Genomic DNA, 20,756 nt, shown 5'->3' with positions numbered 1-20,756 from the left:
CCTGAAAAGGATTTACAGGAGCAGCCAAACAGCCACTAAGCAATTCATCTCTAAAAGCAGCAAACACAGATCGCAAACCACTTGAACTATTTTCATAAGCTGGCTGACTATTATTAACTGTCTTTGTATTACTCACATTCCCTTCTTTGTCCAAAACCACAAAAGCATTAAGTGTATCATGGAGCATGAATCCAGGTAGTAAAACCAAAAAAATTGCAATCCGGCTGGCTGCCCATATCTCCGATCCCAGAAAGAATAAAAGCAAAATGGAGTACTAAGTATTAAGGCAAACTTTGTGAATTTCATTATTTTTTTCCTCCATTATCCACATTTTGTTGCCCAGTATTTGAGCTACATATGCAGTTTAGTTCCTTTCTATTTTTGTTTGCTTTTTGCCATTACCATATGTGTTCATATTATATGTAGAAAAAGGTTCTTGTTATTTCAGCAATTTTTTAGATATATAATTTTTGGCCTTTTGTTACCTTCTTATTCATGAATTTTATTAATTAATTTGCTTCTTACTGTTTACTGTGTATGTGAATAGTGATATATCTCCTGTAGCAGTCAAGACATATCCATCTGGATTATGTCCATGTAATGGTTATTCATTTTACGGTCCTGTGACTAAGCTGCTGTCCATAACAGGGGCGTCCTTTACAAGATCTGCTAATGTTATCCACCTTAACATCACTGGCTGACAGTCTACTTTCAAGTAATCTCCATGGCACTTGTGATAAGTACTGCAAGCTATAGTGTATATTACTAGACAGGTAGGGGTTCTTGTCTCAGAGCAGGCAACTCTCTGTGCATGTGCGTAAATATCTCCCCATGCAGCAGCAGAGACATGCTTATCTCTGTGTAATGCTTATACAGTTAAGGCCCTGTGACTACCTGATGCCCTCTACATCAGCCACTTTTACAAGGCCTGATGATGTCATCCATCTTAACAGCACTGCTTGACAGTCCATTAGCAGATAAACTCTGTGGTGCATGTGACAAGTACTGTGAGCTATGGTGTGTAACAGTAGATAGGTAGAGGTTCTAATCTCACATCAGCTGACTGTGTGTGTGTATACATATATCCTTCTGCAGCACTACAGACATGCCCATATGGGCTATCTCTATCTGATGGTTATGCATTTTATTGGCCTAAGACTAGCTGCTGGCTTCTAAATCCCCTCCTCAACAAGGCCTGCTGATGTCATCCACCTTAAGAGCACTAGCTGTCAGCCCAATGTCAGATAAACTCCTTGGTGGGTCTACTTTACATGATCAACTTTGCACAAAGTCAAAATTCATATGACCGAGACCATATGATCGACTTTTAAAAAGCCGAACATGTAAAGTAAGCACAAAAACACAACCGACACTTACCTAAAAGCTGTTAGCAGTGGGCTATGCCCCCGTGCACCCCTCGTGGGGGGCTCTGCCCCCACACCCCTGTAACTTAAATATACTAACTCCGAGATTGTACTACAGTGTGGAAGAGGGAAATTTTCCCATTCCGCACTGTATGGAGATAGCGATTCTCCATGGTTGGCTTTTCAAAAGTCGATCATATGGTCTCGGCCATATGAATTTTAACTTTGTGAAAAGTTGATCATGTGAAGGGGACCCCTCCTTGGCACATATAAGTCTGCAAGCTATAGTGTATAGTAGTAAATAGGTAGTGGTTCTAATCTCACATCAGCTAACTGTGTGTGTGTGTCTGTGTCTGTGTGTTTGTGTGTGTGTGTGTGTGTGTGTGTGTGTGTGTGTGTGTGTGTGTGTGTGTGTGTGTGTGTGTGTGTGTTTGTACATATATCCTTCTGCAGCACTATGAACATGCCTATATGGGCTATCTCCGTGCAATGGTTATGCATTTTATGGGCCTAAGGCTAGCTGATGGCCTCTAAATACCATCCTCTACAAGGCCTGCTGATGCCATCCACCTTAAAAATACTAGCTAATAGCCCAATGTCATATAAACTCTGTGACACACATGATAAGTACTGCCAGCTGTATTGTGTAATAATAGATAGTTAGGGGTTATAATCTCATAACAACTGACTTTATGTGTGTGTGTGTGTGTGTGTGTGTGTGTGTGTGTGTGTGTGTGTGTGTGTGTGTGTGTGTGTGTGTGTGTATGTGAGTGTGTGTGTGGTGGTATAGATATATCCTCTCAAGTCACTACAGACATGCCCATATCAGCTATTTCTGTGTAATGGTTATGCATTTTACAGTCCTGTGAGAAGCTGCTGGTTCTATATTACCCTCATGTACATAGGCATAACTGATGTCTGCCACCATCTAGGTTTGTAAGGCAGAAAACCCAGGTGACAGATATTAAGGGTAGCAGACTTTGTTACAAAGTATGAATGCACAATTATGCTGACTGCCACCATTGTCCCAGGCATGCCCTTCTACACATATGAAACTAGGAACCATCCACGAATACTGCCATACCTTGCTGATGTCATATTTTGGCTGTGCTGCCATGCCATCCTGTACCACTGTACTGCCCCCATGTGTCTATAATATAACCACTCAGAGCCCTGGAACAGTAACATACACAGTCCATGATACACCTGTCATTCTGTCACACTACTGCCAGTCTAACAACATGCAACAAAGATGTACATGGTTTGCTGTGTAGTCATTGCACATGCTGGCACACAGTACCTATCATGGCCCATAACACTTGCCATGGCATAACAATACTGCACTACATACTTACATTGACAGTAATATAATCACCATGTGCATCAGACACATATTGGCATGTCCCTGCATCTATAGCACGGATGGCAGGGATGTGGCACAGGTATCATCACATGCACAGGGTTTGGTGTGGGGTTTCTAGAGGCCTAGGTTGTGCCAAACAGTTAACAGCATGTGTTGGAGTCAGGAAGGGGTGCTGGTTAGACGGGCCATGGGGAGATGCGATGTAGTGACCTGCATGTGACAGTGATGTTTGAGGGTGTGTGTACACAGTCAAACCCAGTCCTAGCCCTACAAATGTCTATGTTGGACAGCTGTGGACTGTACATGGCAGACTGGACAGCTCATCATCTCCTGCCACAAACACGGGAACTGGCTCCACCAGGAGTGGCAGTGGCACCACTATGCCCAAGCTGCTGAGCCTGTGTCCCCCATGGGACCACCCAGGACCACGTGCCCATGGCCTGCCACATCATGGTGTGGACAGTACACTTCCTTCTGTAGTGCTGGAGGTACTGTCACTATGGGAGCATGAGTGTACACAGCCACGTGGACTTTAGGCAGGTGATGTTGCTGAGCTACATACACACATCTGATACCCTACACCAACCAGATGTTTCAGCACAAAGTGCAGTCAAAGACAGACACTGTCTCAGCTCACCATCTGTCCACTACATCAAAAAAATGATCGAGGGCATTACCAATGCTGTGGAGGCAGTCATGGATGACAGACTGTGCTGCACCCATAACCCTGAGCAGCCATCTGGTGTTGTGTTCAGAATGTCCTATGCCTCTATGATGGCCCAAAACATGCAGCAAGTAACCCGTGACATAACACATGTGACAGGAGGTGGATGGGCAGCAGTCTTCCTTTGAGCACTCCCTGTCTATCTGCCTGTGTGGGGCCTCACCAGGTCTCTGGCTATGGCCAGTATCTACACTCACTGAAGCCATAGTTGTCATACTGTCCTGTTCAATGTCACCACCCTCTGACAGTCCAATATCTGTGGCCTCTGAGGACTGGATTTGTGTGGGGCATACTGACTGTGTGCGGGGACAATCGGGGTAGAAGAGAGATGTCAACCTCTGGGACAGATTCAGCCCCCAACAAAACCACCTGTGCCTCACTATGGTCACCATCATCATCAGAGTCCAATGGGACAGTGATATCAGGTTGTGAGGGAGTCAGACTACAACCCCCCTGTTCACCTGTGAGGAGGAAGACAAAATAAATACATTACTACCTGCACTATTATGCATGGTAATACACAGGCTCATACAGATGAGGAGCCACATCTGCATTACACATCCCACATCTTCTCATCACCAATCACATGCACAACACACAAACATAAAACAACATACACAGACAAGATATGCATACCTCTCAACCTCTTAAAGCAAGAAATCTAGACAAAGTCATAAATAAAAGTGGGGAAAAGGGCCAAAAATAGGGACAATTTTTAAATATTGCTCTTAGAAACTTAGAAAGTTGATACAACAACAGGTTCTGCATTAGTATGAATTTGCTGAAGGGCATGACATCTGAAACTCAAATGTCTGTCATTATTTTCTAACTTCAGTCTTTAATGATTTGCCACTAATTTGTCAGAAAACCACACATTTATGAAAAAACGGATCAAAAATATGAGATAAACATCCGGACATTCTGCAAAAATCTGTACAGTTGAGAGGTATGAAGACAGGGGCTTTATAACATGTACTTCAGCTATATCTGGTTAACGTTGCCAGTACAATACCCCTGTGAGGTATGCAATATGACAGTGTATGTGTAGAACTACACGTAAAACCCAGTACACCTATCCTGAGAATAATATGCCAGTTGTAATATCACTGCCTCAGGTATGTACCATCTCCCTATTGTGTGTGGAGATAGACAAAATCCACTCAGAAATGGCTATAATTCGGGGTGAAATCACCCGACTCGTTGAACTGCTCACGCCGCCATGTACGGGTCAATCTAGATGTGTGCAACCTAACATTATTGCTCCTACAACGTTCCGTTCCTCTATTGGCCAGGATAGCGACGACGATATCCCTGCTGGACAAGGTAGATGTTCTTCCCCACTGTCGTCTAAAGCTACGCCGAAGAAGGAGGGTACAAGTCTTTCAGTGTGCACACGAGGTTCTGTTAACGTCTTGGCTGCTACAGCTAACAACGAAGAGGATGTTTGTTTGATTTCGGGCGCCAAGCCTAAACGCCATCAACCGCTCCGGACGTATGGTGAAGAGAAGAACCGAATGGTTCCTAATATACATAATAAAGGTACTGTGTCTGAAAACAATCTTCGGAAAGATTTTGGCAAGAAAGATATGTATAATTTGGACAATTTTGTTAAAATGCCATTAGATTTCAAGGATATTGTTAGGTCTGGTTCTGGTATCCAGAAGGAAAAAAGCGAGGGGGGTTATACCTCCTTAAAAAAGCTTATTTTTGCTTTTGGTAATAATCTTACAAAGGTAAAGAACATTCAAGTTGAAAATATGTACCTCAGGAAATGTTTGGACAGTAAAATTATCCCGATGGGTCTACGTTTTTTCAAGGAACCCATGGGGGTTGAGATGACCTCTGATAATATTAAAAAATGTAACGACATGTTTGATGAGTTTGGTGCCAAATTTATTGTATTTATTATTGATTGTAATGACTCTAAAATAAGTTCGTTACTTAGTGAAATTGAGAATATGGACAGAATTATACAGAATGATTTAATGTTTGAACAATGGGAAAGGCTATATTACAAACAATTTGAGTATGCAGAGAGTACATATAGGAAAACTTATGACAGAAAGTGCAACAAGTTGCAAAGGGATATTATACAATATGAAAAGGGAGCAGCATATAGGTGGAATGCTTATGATAAAAAACAGGTTACAGTTAAGAATGTTAGGAAACATTCCAATCCGGTTAATGAACATGTTACTTATCATAATGATGAGTGTTTTTTAGAGGAAGGGAGAGAGGAATGGACAATGGTAGAAAGAAAGGGAAAAGGGCGGAATGCCTGGAAAAATCACAGATACAATCAGTAGTTGAACTTATAGGCACCAACGGAAGTTCAGTTTCTACCAATATTGATATGGTATCAAATAGTGAAATAAATAGGAATAATATAATGGATGTTGTTAATAATGTTAACTTACATGAAAGTGGTGATTTTAAAATATTTAACTACACTTCACATCCAATTTCCTCAGATCATTATGATATATTTTCTAAAGGGATGAAGTATATACCCGATTACAGTTTTGATATTACAGATACTCTGGTTGAATTCAAACTGTTTTTGAGAAAACTTAATTTGGGTATTTTTTTCAAGAATCAAAATAGTACTGCTATTCTACAAACGGGTGAATTAAAAAAGAAAAGTACATTCACCCCACCAATGTGCATGACTTTAACATCTTTTGAAAATGTGGTCAATCCTCAGTTTTATGCCTTGTATAATAGATACAAATACTCAAGCGGGGACAAAAGGATTAGAAACATGATTTTTGACACTGTGAAAAGTTTATGTGAGAAAAATATTAGAATTATGTCCGCTGATAAGGGTGGAGGTATTGTGTTTTATGACAATGATAAATATATCAACAAAATTTTTGAATTGTTGAACAATTCAACACAATATACCCCATCTTCATTAAATGAGGTTAATATTGCTCATGCACGTATAGATTCATATTTGGAAGAATTTATAATTGAGAATAGAATAAGTGAGGAAATGTATAGATTTTTGAAGGTTGAATACCCGATATTGGCAACTATTAATGGCATTCCTAAAGTGCATAAAAATGTCAATGACCCACCATTTCGTCCAATAATTTCTGGTAGTGCTAGCAAAGCTTTCCCTTTTGGTCAGGTGATCCATCATAAGTTGAAACACATGTACAAAACAGTGAATCATATTATGAGGGATTCATGGGAATTTTTGGGTATTTTTAAGCCAGAAATATGGACAAATAACTTATTATATGTCACCATTGACATTCAGGATCTTTTCTCGTGCATACCAAAGGATGATGGATTAGCTAGGTTTCACAATAGTATAAATAGAGGAAGTGGTTTAGGACAGGACGAAATTTCTTTATTGATGGAATTTATGGATATTGTCCTGGATCATAATTACATCTATTTTGAGGGAGAACACTACAAACAAAAAACTGGGGTTGCTATGGGTACCTCCTGTGCTCCCATCTACGCCAATCTGGTGTTACTAGATTGGGAAACGGAATATATTTTTAAAACTGAATGGATGTCCAAAGTTAAGAAATATGTGCGTTACCTGGACGACATTTTTTTGTTGTGGGAGGGGGGTGAACTGGATTTAAAATGCTTCATGAGATATATTAATAACACTACTGAGTATCTCAAGTTCACCCACCAGTATGATCCCGTTGGTATTAGCTACTTGGATGTTTTTGTTTATAGTGATGGGGAAGCATTTCAGTCACGTATACACAGGAAGGATACCTTTAGTAATGGATACCTTCATTTTAGTAGTGCACATTCATACAACAGTAAAAGGAGTATCCTTAAGGGGCAATGCATACGTGCTGCCCGTATGACAACTGACAAGAGGTATTTATTAAAGGAAATGGCATTTATAGGGCAATTATTTGCAGAGAAAGGGTACCCCCCCAAAATGATTCAGGACATTACGGAATATGTCATCAAGGAGTGGGGACACAAATATAAACCCTACTTGGGAAGGTATTGTGAACAACTCAAACAATAGTAACAATATTGGTAGTAAAGGAGGTACAAACAATGAATACTCTAAGGCTTGTATTATTAAGTATGGTAGACATACTAGGGAGGTTAAGAATATTATTTCAAATAACTGGAATATATTGACTAGTGATTTGTCAATTAAGGATAAAGTAACTATGGAACCGCATTTTGTTTACAAAACAGGTAACAACTTAAAAAGGATTATAGAAATTAAGTCTAACTATGAGCAGTCCAGTAAAATCAAAAGAACGGGCACCAAAAAATGTGGTCAGTGTAATTTCTGTAAATATATTTTGGATACATCTAATGTAGTGCTGGTGAACAAATTAAAAAGCAAAATATGGTTTTGCAATGGAAACTGTTTGAGTAAACACATAGTGTATCTGGCTATCTGCCAGACATGTAAAAGCTACTATGTGGGCAAAACCGATCGCTTTTTAAAGAATAGGATATATGACCACACTTATTGCATGAGGAAACTGGACATGAACAATGCCCTATCTCGACATTTAATTAATAATCCACAGTGTAAGATGTTTAAATTTGCTATTCTTGACATTATCCATCCTAACCCACGTGGGGGTAATATTAAGGCTGTAGTTGGTGAAAGGGAGATCAGATGGCAGATTATGCTAGATGCAGCCACCCCACCTGGCCTCAATGAGGTAATTCCAACAAAACCATTAGTTAGGGTTTAGAATTTTTAATTTGTACTAACGGTATGTGTAATGATAAAAATATATACATATATTTTTATACATACTTGGTTATACATTTTACACACAATATGTAGGTTGTGTTCCAATATGTACTTGTTTATACAATATTCATTAGTGTTTATGATATGAACTGGACCTTACAAAGATATATCAGGGGAAGAAGATATAAGAAATTAATATTAATTTTATTTTTGAATGACTTTTTTCATTAAATGGAAAGTGTAGTTTTTTAAGGTCATCATTTTTTATACATGGTTTTTAATGTATTTAGCAAGTTATGTACAGCTTTATATTGTTATCAGATATATAAGCAATGTTACTATTTGGAATAGCTTGCTATGTGTTGAATGGAATGTTTTAAATGTCTAACTTTGTTATATAGGAATGTGTCTTTTTAAATTTTAATTGTTTAATTGATTAAAAAAGGCGGGTTTCAGTGGGGGCATATGTATATATGTGATGCATTTTAAATTTTCATTGTTCTGATGAAGGCAGTTATTTTCACTGCAGAAAGCGCTTAACCTGTACTTTGGATATATTAAATTCTGTTTCCAGCTTCCAGTATTGCCTCCGGTTTCCTGGTGTGTTTTGCCTGTCTGGCTTTTGTGTAGTAGTTTGGTGGACACTGGGATATTTTATTTATATGTGTAGAACTACACGTAAAACCCAGTACACCTATCCTGAGAATAATATGCCAGTTGTAATATCACTGCCTCAGGTATGTACCATCTCCCTATTGTGTGTGACGATGCATCTTGGAGTAAGTGCCTCCTGTATAGCAGGCTGCATAATTGTTCATAACTATATGTGCAAACGTGTTAATGTTTGTACAAATACACAGCTGTGATTACCCATTGTATGCACTGTATTTAACTGCTCTGAAATGGAATATACAACTATTCTACTCTGGCTAAGCACAACACTTGTACCTAGTGCAAAATGGCTGCCCTTTACATTCTTAGGGCATATCTGATCCGTACAACAACAGTATCACATGTACCAGGTACAGGACGATGGACTCTGGCCACACCTGATGGACCTATGAAAAGGTGAGGGAAAGGTATTGTCAGCAATACCAAATGTTGCAGTATTACAAGGTATTATGTGTGTATATCCACATCCACTGTAGCTAATGTGATACTCCCTACATTGCTGACATTCTGGGTATGTGTGTACAACTGTGCATTCAAACCAGAACCCCCCTCCCCCTCCACAATGCAGATAGAACTGACACCCATGCACTGGTATGCAGAGCCTGCCACAATAACTGATACAGTAAAACACTGCTGAACACAGTAAGCTTACCTGGATGCTTCTCTGATATGGATGCTGTGGCACCCACCTCCAGGATCTATGACGTGATGGATGCCTGGTAGCTGTTGGCTGATCCTATGTTCACCAGGAATTCCTCTGTGGCCCAGAGTGGTTGTTCTGTTGCAGGCCCGCCACTGGTGGCAGCACGATCCCTGGCCAGAGCAGCTGCCCTTTGCTGTGCAGCATTGACCAAATCTGTGACGCGGTGTCATACCTGCTTGTAGGTCCTGTCCTGTTGCCCTATCTGGTTGAACAACCCTGACAAGATCACCCCACAGTGCTGCATGCCGGTCATGATTTTGGCAACCCCTAGAAAGCAGAATTCAATGATGCAGTCTGAGCCCATCCAGGATAAAATTATTCTCTGCAGCTGTGAATGGGGTTTGCCTCCTGCAAAACATCATTCCTTAAAGACAACAAGAGTGGAACACATTACAGGACCAGATATGTGGACACCCACTACGTACAGATACTGCATAACCAAAATGGGCTGCACTATCCACCGCTCCCCCATGCATCATACACCACAGTCTATCAACACACTACACGTGTGGCTGTCACCAAGAAAGCAGCAATACTAGGTATGTCCCTGTGTGCTGTGACAGATACTGCTGTATATCTCTACACCCGTCACTGCAGTCTAATGTGCCGTGTCCCCTGTGGGCAAATTCCCACTAATATGTCATACGTCCACTGTCAGAGAAATAGCTGTGTGCTATTACAACATCTATATGGAGGTAGTCCAGCAACATCAGTGCTCCACAATGACAGAAAATGATGCAAACCTGCTGTAGTATATATGCCTGTAGACAGCAGACCTCACAACTATGCAGATGTTTGTGGAACATCAATGTGTGCCTCATAGATGTAGTCCATTTTGCGCAAATATGTGGATGTCTAACAAATGGCTGGCCAATCACTGATGGCTGCTGTCAGAAAATAAATAGAGAATTTGACTTTCACATACCAGACCCTCAGAAAACACTTATGCTACAGTAATATGTCTAAATCTATTCACAGTCTTACATTGTATGGTCAATATGTATACTCTGTTGCTGAGTTTGGGCTTGACCCCCCCATTAATTATAGCTTTGACCTGAATTCCTGCTGTAGGGGGCTGACAGGTATATTAGCCATAGCTCTCAAATACTGAGGGATGAATGTCAACAAAACAGTGACCTAGCCAGAGTACATCAGGGACTGTCAGGGACACCTTTACAATGTCAAAACTATTTATGTGTGACAGTGACAGACTGAGAGGAGGTGAATTACAGTACATTGTTTGACACTACTGGAGTGTACACCCTTACTTAATGTCACTATGTCTAACATGTACTCCACTTGTTTTCCTAAAACAGTCAACCGTTGTAGGAGGGAGTAACAGGGGCAGAGCTGAGATGTGATTCAAAGCTGGGACAGTTGAGAGGCATGCCTGTTGGTGTTGGACAGCAGAGTATCAGTGACATGTCAATATCATAGATCTACTACAGGCCAACTGTTGTAATTCCTATTCCCCATACCTCCATCCTCCCATCTGCATTTCCTTTATGTGGGGACATCTATTACATACCTGATAGCCTGATAGAGGGAAGTACTCCTTTTTTGAAGTGCTCCTCTGCAAATAACTTGAAAAACCATTGTATGTGTGAGCTGAACAACATATAGAGCTGTTCCCCATAAGCAGTTGCCTGCTTTTTGTAGGTAATGCTCATTAACAGGTAATTGCTTCTGCACCAATCTGTGGCTCAGGCTTGCTAATTGCATCTAAAGTAGCTAAATTGCACTATCATTAGCTGATGACATGGCACCACAGTGCAATATTTAAGGACTTCATGTAGGCCTTGGCCTCTTTCATATTCTTTGAGATGGACATTAGTGAGGTGTGGAGACAACAGCATCACAAATAGTAGGTACAAATACTGTCCACTGTTGAGATTTATGGAGTATGTCCACAGTTTTGTCTGATATGTTTGGCCAGTGTCCCATGACATTGTGATCATCTGGCAGTTCAGTGTGAAACATTGTGGGTTGAGGTCAGTAAGGGGAGAAAGGCATGTGAGTCAGAATTTGCATGATAATGCAGTACCTGCTATTCTATCAACTGACTGTCTTTGTAGGGGCAAACTTTTAAACATGTCCCAGTCACTGGACCTTTGCCTCCTCCCTTTATGCATGGTGTTGTCTGTATCCCTAGTTCTCTGGAGATATGAGGTATGGTATGGTAGGCCTGTGTCAGCTAGCTTATCATACAGCTGTGTATGATCCAGGATGCAGCTATTGCTGCAGCCTAGGACACATATGGGGGCATGTGAACAATTTGCAGGACAGCAAGATGTACATGTAACTGTAGCAGCAGTGTCAGCCCTATCATTACAGCAGAGCCAGGGTAAAGCTACCCTTTACAGTCCAACTGGGACATGTGCTTAAGGTACATCTGTTATGCAACAGTGCCAATAACAGAGCAGTAGGCTAGTTAGGCTATACAAATATGTGCAATGTGTCCCTACCTGCAGGCTTTTGACTTACAAGCATGAGTACCAATTAACTCAGTATCAGTAACCTGTGTGGTTTGAAATTGCATGACTCAGTCATTATTTGCTGTGTTCATTAGAATGTAATTGAAGTGCAACACACTGGATTCGAACCCAGGACGGTGGGTGGCAAGACTCACTGTATACAAAGCATTTAACAGAATGAGCTATGGAGTCAGTGCTGCAACAGGTGTATTTGCAAGATATTTGTGCATACATACAGTCTGTGACACATCTGCATCCATCAGTATGTGCATGGCTTTCAAAGGCAGTTGTTATGCAGCAGGGTCCCAGTTGTACACATGTACTTTGCCATTCCAGCTGAGTGCAGCGAGCCAGGATGTAAAAATAATTATTATAAATGTTGCTTTACCTTGCATGCATTCAAACCATGCACCTACTGCATATAAGGCCTTTACTCAACCCACTCAGCTACGTGGACATGTGGAATTTCCCTATACCTTTCTATATAACTCTGAGCTACGTATAAGCACTGCTCTGCATCTCGCTGTGCAAACTCACTCAGCTATGCTTAAACTTGATCTTCAAATAAAATGTTAAATACATCCTGTTTCTGTTTTTAGATGTCTGGCAGGTGTCTCGTTGCCACTTAGCAGTGCTGCACTCCATACTGCACTGAGCAAACTTGCTTTTTAAAAATTGAAAAATAAAAAGTATATTCATATAATGCAATTGGATAGTGCAGGGAGTGTGGCACTCATCTGCAGACACAGTAACACACTCCCTACACTGATTCAATAACTGTGTTCCACAGCTCTCCCTCATCAATGCATCATAACTAATATGCATGGCTTGCTGCCGAGGGGGAACCCCTTACATGGACACAGTGACGTCTATGCAGGCTCTGCACTATGCCTACATGGATTTTACTAAATCTAGTGGATAGTTCTTGACCTACTGCTTGATAAATATCATTATTGTTGTTTTACACACACACACACACACACACACACACACACACACATATATAAATATATATATATATATATATATATATATATATATATATATATATATATATATATACTTTTAAATTATTAATATTCAACAATTCATTTACGAATGTCTTATGAATTTTATTTAACTAACCACTGGTTTAGATAGTTTTAGCAGTAATGAGATATATGTATTGAACCTAAGGGTGTGATTTAACCACTGGAAGTGATGTTGATTAAGCACTACCAGTGAAATGAATGTATTGGTAATAAAAACAGATTTTTTTTTATTCTTATGGAGTCTGTGTAAGACAAAAGTGCTAAATAAATTGATTGTATCTTAGGTTGCTCGGTCCTTGTGTGTGGTAATCACCAAAGTGTTTTACTACTGGTTAGTGGTTCCTGGTTGTCTTTCATGGTCCAAAGATTAAGAAGTAAGTTTTGAAAATTATTTCTTTCAAAATATGTTACCCTTTGAACCCTCTTTATTTTTTTATCATGTCTTCTCATAATCATTGAATATTAGTTTATTAATATGCATTTATATGTATTAACATATAAACTGCACAAATCCTAACATTGTTGATCTCCTTCACTGAAATTGTTTTTAGATAAGTTTAATGTTTCTAGTAATGTGATGTCCAAACCAATCTGAAGAATATCAGAACTGCTCGCTTGAGGGATGTTGGTATTGATCACTTCACTTTGAACCATAAATGAGGATGGAACACCCATTCTAAAAAAAAAAAAAAAAAAAAAAAAAAGAAATCACTATCAAAATAAGTACAGACATGGGAAAATAAAAAAGAAGTTACTGTTTGTGAAAATAATAAACAAAAATCAAACATAATTGCATTCAAAGCTTCCTTAACAAAACAAATCAGAGTTTATTTAAAAGAGATACATCATTTAACACTTTTTTCAGTTAATCATTTTTTAGACTTGCAGTTAAAACATTTGCATATGCTTTACTTTAAACCTTAATCAAGATATTAAAATGCCTCAACAAAGTGCTATTTTTTTGGTAAAAATGTTCCACATCTTCTGCATATCATATAAATAGACTTCCAAGATGCGCACCAATCATAACTTATAAAACCAAACCAAAGAAAAAACTAGTTTTAGTGTTTAATGTGTCTAGATTTTAAAATAATTTTAAACTTAACCATGTTGTTGAAGCTTGGCCTAATACAAGCATTCAGTAACATTTGCCTGTAATATTTTTTTCTGTTTAACAGTAATGCTATGTCTTCTGCGCTCACGTTTAGACTACCCATTTTAGGACACTAAACAAAAATGTCATACACTGTGGGCATTCCAAACAAATGTCTTTAGAGAAAATAGTTGTGAAGGCAATTGGTTTACCAGTTGTACAGAATCAGATTATTTGTTACATAGCCAAAAAAAAAAAAAACCTTTGCACATGCATTGCATTTATCCTTTTCGTAACTTAAGACTTGTATCTTCCTTTCTTCTCTTTCTTCTCCGTGCAATGCAGTCACAGTGTAGATTTCCACTCAATAGTATTTTAACAGTTTAAGTATTTTTTTTTGATGTTATGTTTGACATGTTACACTGGCAAGTTTCTTCCTTAGTTGTGAGATAAGTTTTAATGCTTTAGATCATTTTATAGTATTGTTGCAAGGGTAGAATGACATCTTGTTAGTATCAGCTAGGTTTAATGTTTAAACACCTGATGTTATTTTGTGTAGACTTCTTTTCAGGTCTGATTTGCCACTAGTGCAAATTTTTGATTACTAGTGGCTTTAATGGCTAAAAATGATGCCCAGAATGCTCAATGGCATGGGAAGGCCCGTGATAAATATTTGACAATTCAGTTTATACATTGATAACAAATGTTAGTAATTATACTCATCCCTAACCCCCAGTACTTTATCGGTGTCTATTGTGTGAATTTCTTTGGATTATATGTACAGGTATAACCATTTGTATTGTTTGTCTTTCAGTTACTCTTTTAAGAGCAATTAGTGTGTTGTTGCATTTCTTCTCATTTCACTGCATGTACGCAGTAGTGCAGAGCTTGATTATTCTGCCTTCTTGTCTTTTTCTGTAAAAATATCCCTCTATAAGTAGCCAGTGTTCTGGAATACATTAAAAGTGTACATTTTATTATTTATTTATTTATGTGGCATTTGTTTAGCGGGAAATTCAAACTGGGTCATGTGGTACACATTTTCAGTGGAGGCCCGGGAAGAATAGTTCCATCCAGCTAATTCTTTTGCTCTACATGTTGTACAGCCACAGTGATTGCCTTTCAGATTTTCATTTAAGAGCAACTGCTATTTAATTATATTTTAGTCATTTTTCTGTTTTCCATGCATGCATTGTGTAGTGTAGGACTTGTTTATTCTCTCTGCTGGTATTTTCTGTAAAATGCATGCCCTTAATGAGTGACCAATGTTTTGCATTACACACAGGGTTTAGCACTTTGACATTGAACTGTATTCTGCCTTAGTGACTGCATTTTTTTGGTTGCTCACTTAAAAGCAATTGATGTTGTTTTATATTTTGTTTATTTTTCTGTTTTTCCCTGCAAATGTTGTATAGTGCAGAGCTTAATGGCAACAAAAGTACATGGGTCTTACTTCTAAAAAGCATCTTTGTATTGTGATAGGCATGACTAGTGAGACTCTCCCATCAAAAACAGTCAACTACCTTGGGAGTCACTCCAATTTTTCATTGTATTCTAGCATTTTTTAATTTGCAGCTGTCTTAATGCAAGAACATGAGGTGTGCATTTATTTTTATTATTGAGCTGCTACTGTAGTAGTTAGCTTCTGTTTGTTTACATTGCCGTACTGGTAGGTATACTACACATCTTTGGATTCTGTATATTTAGTAAGCAGAACAAATAAAGATTCTTTAATACTGTCAATAAATTGTCGAAAGAAATTTTCTGGCCCAGTCCTGTTGGTGTTCTTGAGTTTTTGATAAGGATGCCCTTACTAAAACTGCAGTAAATGCTGGACTATAGGCCATATGTTTATCAAATGACCACCTGAAAAAAAAATATCACTACTTGAAGCATACAGGATAGAAAGGCATTCATTGAGGGTCTTAGCCAAAGCAGCAGGATCACTGAATAAGGAGATGTCTTTGGCAACGGGTCTAATACACAAATGACTAGAATATGATAACTGTTATATTTATACAATGATGCATTACTATCTTTCTTTGAATCTAAGTATTCTCATACCTGGACTCTGCCATACATGTGGCATATTATTAATTTCTTATTGCTATATTGCAGATTCTCTTATTAGGCAATGTCTTATGTTTCTTATAAATGCTGTCCTTGCATCTTCTTTGTTCAAAAACAGTTTAATCTTTTGTTCATAAAATATCTTTGCAGTTATCAAACACAAGCAATTGTTTCACTCTATTTAATTAATAATTGACACTTATTTCAATTATACTTATATTATCTAGTATATCAATAACATCTAGGTGGTGTGGAATGCTCATCTGTGGCAACCTACAACCATCTTGCATTCCAAAGCATTTTCTGAAAAATAAACTTAAAAAGGAAAAGATAAACAAAAGTAAATATTTTGTGAACAATAAAAGCTATTATTAAAACTGTACAAATCACAATGTCATCAGTAAGAAGGATTCTTTGCAGTGATATTAAGAGCATTCATTGTCTTTTCATAAATACTATAATATATTATAATGTGCACAGACCTCAAATTATATTTTTAATAAACTTTCAGAAACAGTTTGTCATATCTTGGAAACTGTATAACCTAGCCATAAATTGTTAGAACATTTTTGTTTACCAGACATAAATTTTCACATGACAGCAAGAAATTCCTCTGTGAATGCATGTTTATTGAGATTATTTACAGAAGTATAAAACATATGTTGAGTTATATAATTAGCAATATAAATAATACTATTTCTACTAAAGAACCTGTTGATCTAGGAAGGAACAAACGCACTTGGAAACTGTTTCAACTTTTGTATTTAAATGTTTGTATTTGTTTGTGTATTATAGTAGTTAAATTTCATCAGAAATACATTCATTAGATAAAATGTATTGGTGTTTTAATAGATAAAACAGGTCAGATAATCTAGCAAGAAGATTGGTGGAAATAGCTAAAACTGAGGTGGTTCCAATTAACTGGATTGCTGGGTTTCTGAGATGACACAGTGGGATGGATAACTCCCTATCTGTTCCATTTAAGGACACATCTAATGTTGAGGCTTCCATTGAGATCAGGAGGTATGTCGGCCCTGAGATGAATTTGCCATTTCAGCTCTTAGCGTCTCTATGTCTCCATTCCTGATTGCTTGGTAGTGCTCCTTGCTTCTGTCACTTAATCTACAGGAAGTTTTATCCATGTAGAATGAGTTGCAGTGGGAGCAAATTGCCAGGTAGACACCATTGCTGGAATTACAATTGAATGTGTCTCATGCTGGGATTAAGAGGTTGCAGGACATATGTGAAATGGGGCAGCCTGTGAAAATATACTTACAGCAGCAGCAATGTCCGCTGGGGTATGGCCTTGGTTTAGGAATATCCTACTGTCTCGCTTGTTTTTCACTGGACTCCAGCATGCTCTTGAGGGACCTGGTCTTTTTGAAACAAAAGAAGGGGGATTGTCCTAGGATTTTACTGAGTGTTGAATTTGTGTAGCTAATACTGCAGTTTGTTAGAATAGTAATGTGACACCCATGCACTGGCCCAGTAATCAAGGAGCCTCTGTCCTCACCACTAACACCCAGTGAGGTGCGTCCACATTGGGAAGGATAACAAATACACACACAGTAAAGTACAATTTCCCTTAAGAGCACACAGAGATCACAGTAAGTCTGGGGCTGTTTTTTCCCTTTTTGTCCAGATCCCCAATAAGACACCCCACTAGCACAGTTATATTATGGGGTCCTTAGCGAAGGTCCCAAGCCAAGTCCTCCTAGCACTCTCTCTGTCCAACCAGTGCTTCGTGTCCCTGACCAGGTAGCTGACACACACACACACACACACACACACACACACACACACACACACACACACACACACACACACACACACACACATACACACACACTTTGAGATATGATTTATATACAACCACACAGACACTCCTGGGGAAGGGTGGCACAGGTTCATTAGCTGTGCCAATTCTGTCCAGGCTGTAAGGTAGTAGTCATGGTCACCAGGACCCTTATTTATCAGCTACTATAAAGGCCCTTACCAAAGGGTGTCCAGTTATTACTGTGCAATATTATTATCCAAATGGAAAGTGTGACTGAGCAGCAAGGCTTATTTGGAGTGGCTTGGTATAGTATCACTATATACATGCAATGTACTCTAGAGTTTAAATTATCTCTACAGAAAACAACCACAGTTGAAATGTTTAAAAATATTTAATAATAAATAATAAAAAATACAAGACAATACTTCTTACTACACAGTGCTATTCAAGAGTTCAGAGATCACAGGAAAATGCTTAAAATAATACTACAGCATAGTCTGACATAAATATAAAACACACCTTGGTGAGACACTATTTTCTATCAATTTCTAGGAGAGACACTAAAGTCTAAAATCCTACTTATATACAGACGAAGCAAAGCAAGTGTTGGTGAGTGGTCGGTCCTGAAGATAAATGCAAAAATGCTCTCTCTCTCTCTCTGTCTCTGAGAAAGTCCTTTAAACTGATACTACATCCTACTGACTCATTTTAGATTACATCATTCTTAACAATTATCTGTTTTCCCAGGCTAACAGAAACTCTGCATTAACATTTCTTAGTAAGCTTGAGCCTGGTCAGGAAACTACAGCAATTAAAGACATTATATATTTAAAATCTAGCAATTAACTCTAGTCTCATAACAATAGAAAGAATCTGCTGGTTCAGACACCACGGCTCCGAACCCTGAGATCAAATCAGTCAGAAAATGATTGACTTAGCTTTCTTACAGGAGAATGCACTGTTGTTACATTTATGCAGTTCAACATCCAATACAGTCTTTTCACATTTAAGAGAACAAGCCTGTGGCTTATATTAATATTTACAAATGACAGAATTATCTACAAAATTCTATCTAGCTAGGCTGGCATCCTTCACATATCTTCACATATCTTCTCTCCCCCGAAGAATTCAAGCTAGTTTTTCAAGAGACCCTTGAGAAACATTGCTTGAGAGGGTTAGGTCTCTCTGACTATACCTTACTCCATTCCCTGTCTTGAGAGCCAATCTACATTGGCATTGCTACTCCCACTGCCATGCTGCACTGACATATCATATGCTTGCAACCCTAGGGGATTGTGATCAGTCACTACAGTGAATTTCCTTCCATAAAGCTAAGGCTGAAGTTTCTGCAGTGCCCACACTATGGTTAGACATTCCTTTTCTACATCTGCATAGCATTCCTCCCTGGGTTGGAGCTTAAGACTGAGATAAACCACTGGGTGCTCTTCTCCCTCTGAAGAAATCTGGCTAAGTACAGCCCCCACCCCATGGTTTGAAGCATCCATCTGCACAACAAATTATTTGCTGTAATCTGGGCTGGCTAACACAGGGGGTCCTCCCAAAGCTTCTTTAAGCTTCTGGAATGCCTGCTCACATGCTGTGGTCCACACTAACTTATCTGGCCTGTTCTTCCTTGTCAGGTCTATGAGAGGGGCAGCTATGGTACTATGAATGGGGATGAACTTTCTGTAGTACCCTGCTGTCCATAAGAATGTCATCACCTGCTTTTTGGTAACAGGTGCAGGCCATGCCCAAATGGCTTCCACTTTGGCAGGTTCTGGCCTGATCTTACCACTACCCACTTGATGTCCCAGGTAGGAGATGTCTGCCATACCTACCTGACATTTGCTGGGCTTAATGGTCGACCCTGTCCTCTGTAGTCTGCCCAGCATCTGCCTGACATGTTGAAGGTGCTCTTGCCAGGAATGACTGTAGAGGGCAATATCATCTAGGTAAGCAAGGGCAAACCCTCCTGCTCCTGCTAGGATATGATCTACTAGCCTCTGTAAAGTTGTTGGGGCATTTTTCATCCCAAATGGCATCTTTGTAAACTCATACAAGCCAAAAAGAGTCACAAAGGCTGACTTCTGTCTAGCACTGTGAGTCAAGGGCACCTGCCAGTAACCCTTGGCAAGATCAATGGTTGTAAGAGACTTAGTCCTACCCAGCTGCTGTAGGACCTCATCTGTCCTAGGCATGGGGTAAGCATCGGACTCTGTGTGACTATGTCATTTCTTGTAGTCCACACAGAACCTCATGCTGCCATCTATCTTTGGCACCAGCACCACAGGGAGGCCCAGGGACTGTTGGACTCTTGAACTACCCCTAGTTCCAACATCTCCTGTATCTCCTCCCTCAGAGTCTGTTTGACTCTCTCAGGGACCCTATAAGGGGCCTGCCTAATAGGACTTTGGGGTTCTTTATCCACCTGGTGTTGCACCAAGTGGGTGCACCCTGTTTCCCAGTGAACATGTCCCCAAACCCCTGTAACACTGCTCAGATTTCTCGAACCTTGGTAGGAAATAGCTGCTGGGACATTGCTACCCCTTCCACTGAGGTGTCAATCCGAGCCTCACTGAGGAGATAAGGCACCAGATCTCCCTCAGACTCCTCCTACAATCCACTGCAAATACTCAGCACAAGAGCCTCCCTATCATGGAAAGTTTTCATCATGTTAACATGGTACCAGCTGTGCCCCTGCCTCCTGCCTAGCAATTCCACCATGTAGTTAACATCACTTACCTTTCTTATCACCTTGTAGGATCCCTCTCAAGCTGCTT

The sequence above is a fragment of the Protopterus annectens genome, chromosome 7.part0 (genome assembly GCF_019279795.1).
Source record: "Protopterus annectens isolate FY-2018-M chromosome 7.part0, PAN1.0, whole genome shotgun sequence".
Taxonomy (NCBI): domain Eukaryota; kingdom Metazoa; phylum Chordata; order Ceratodontiformes; family Protopteridae; genus Protopterus; species Protopterus annectens.
This window is presented reverse-complemented; position numbering follows the sequence as displayed.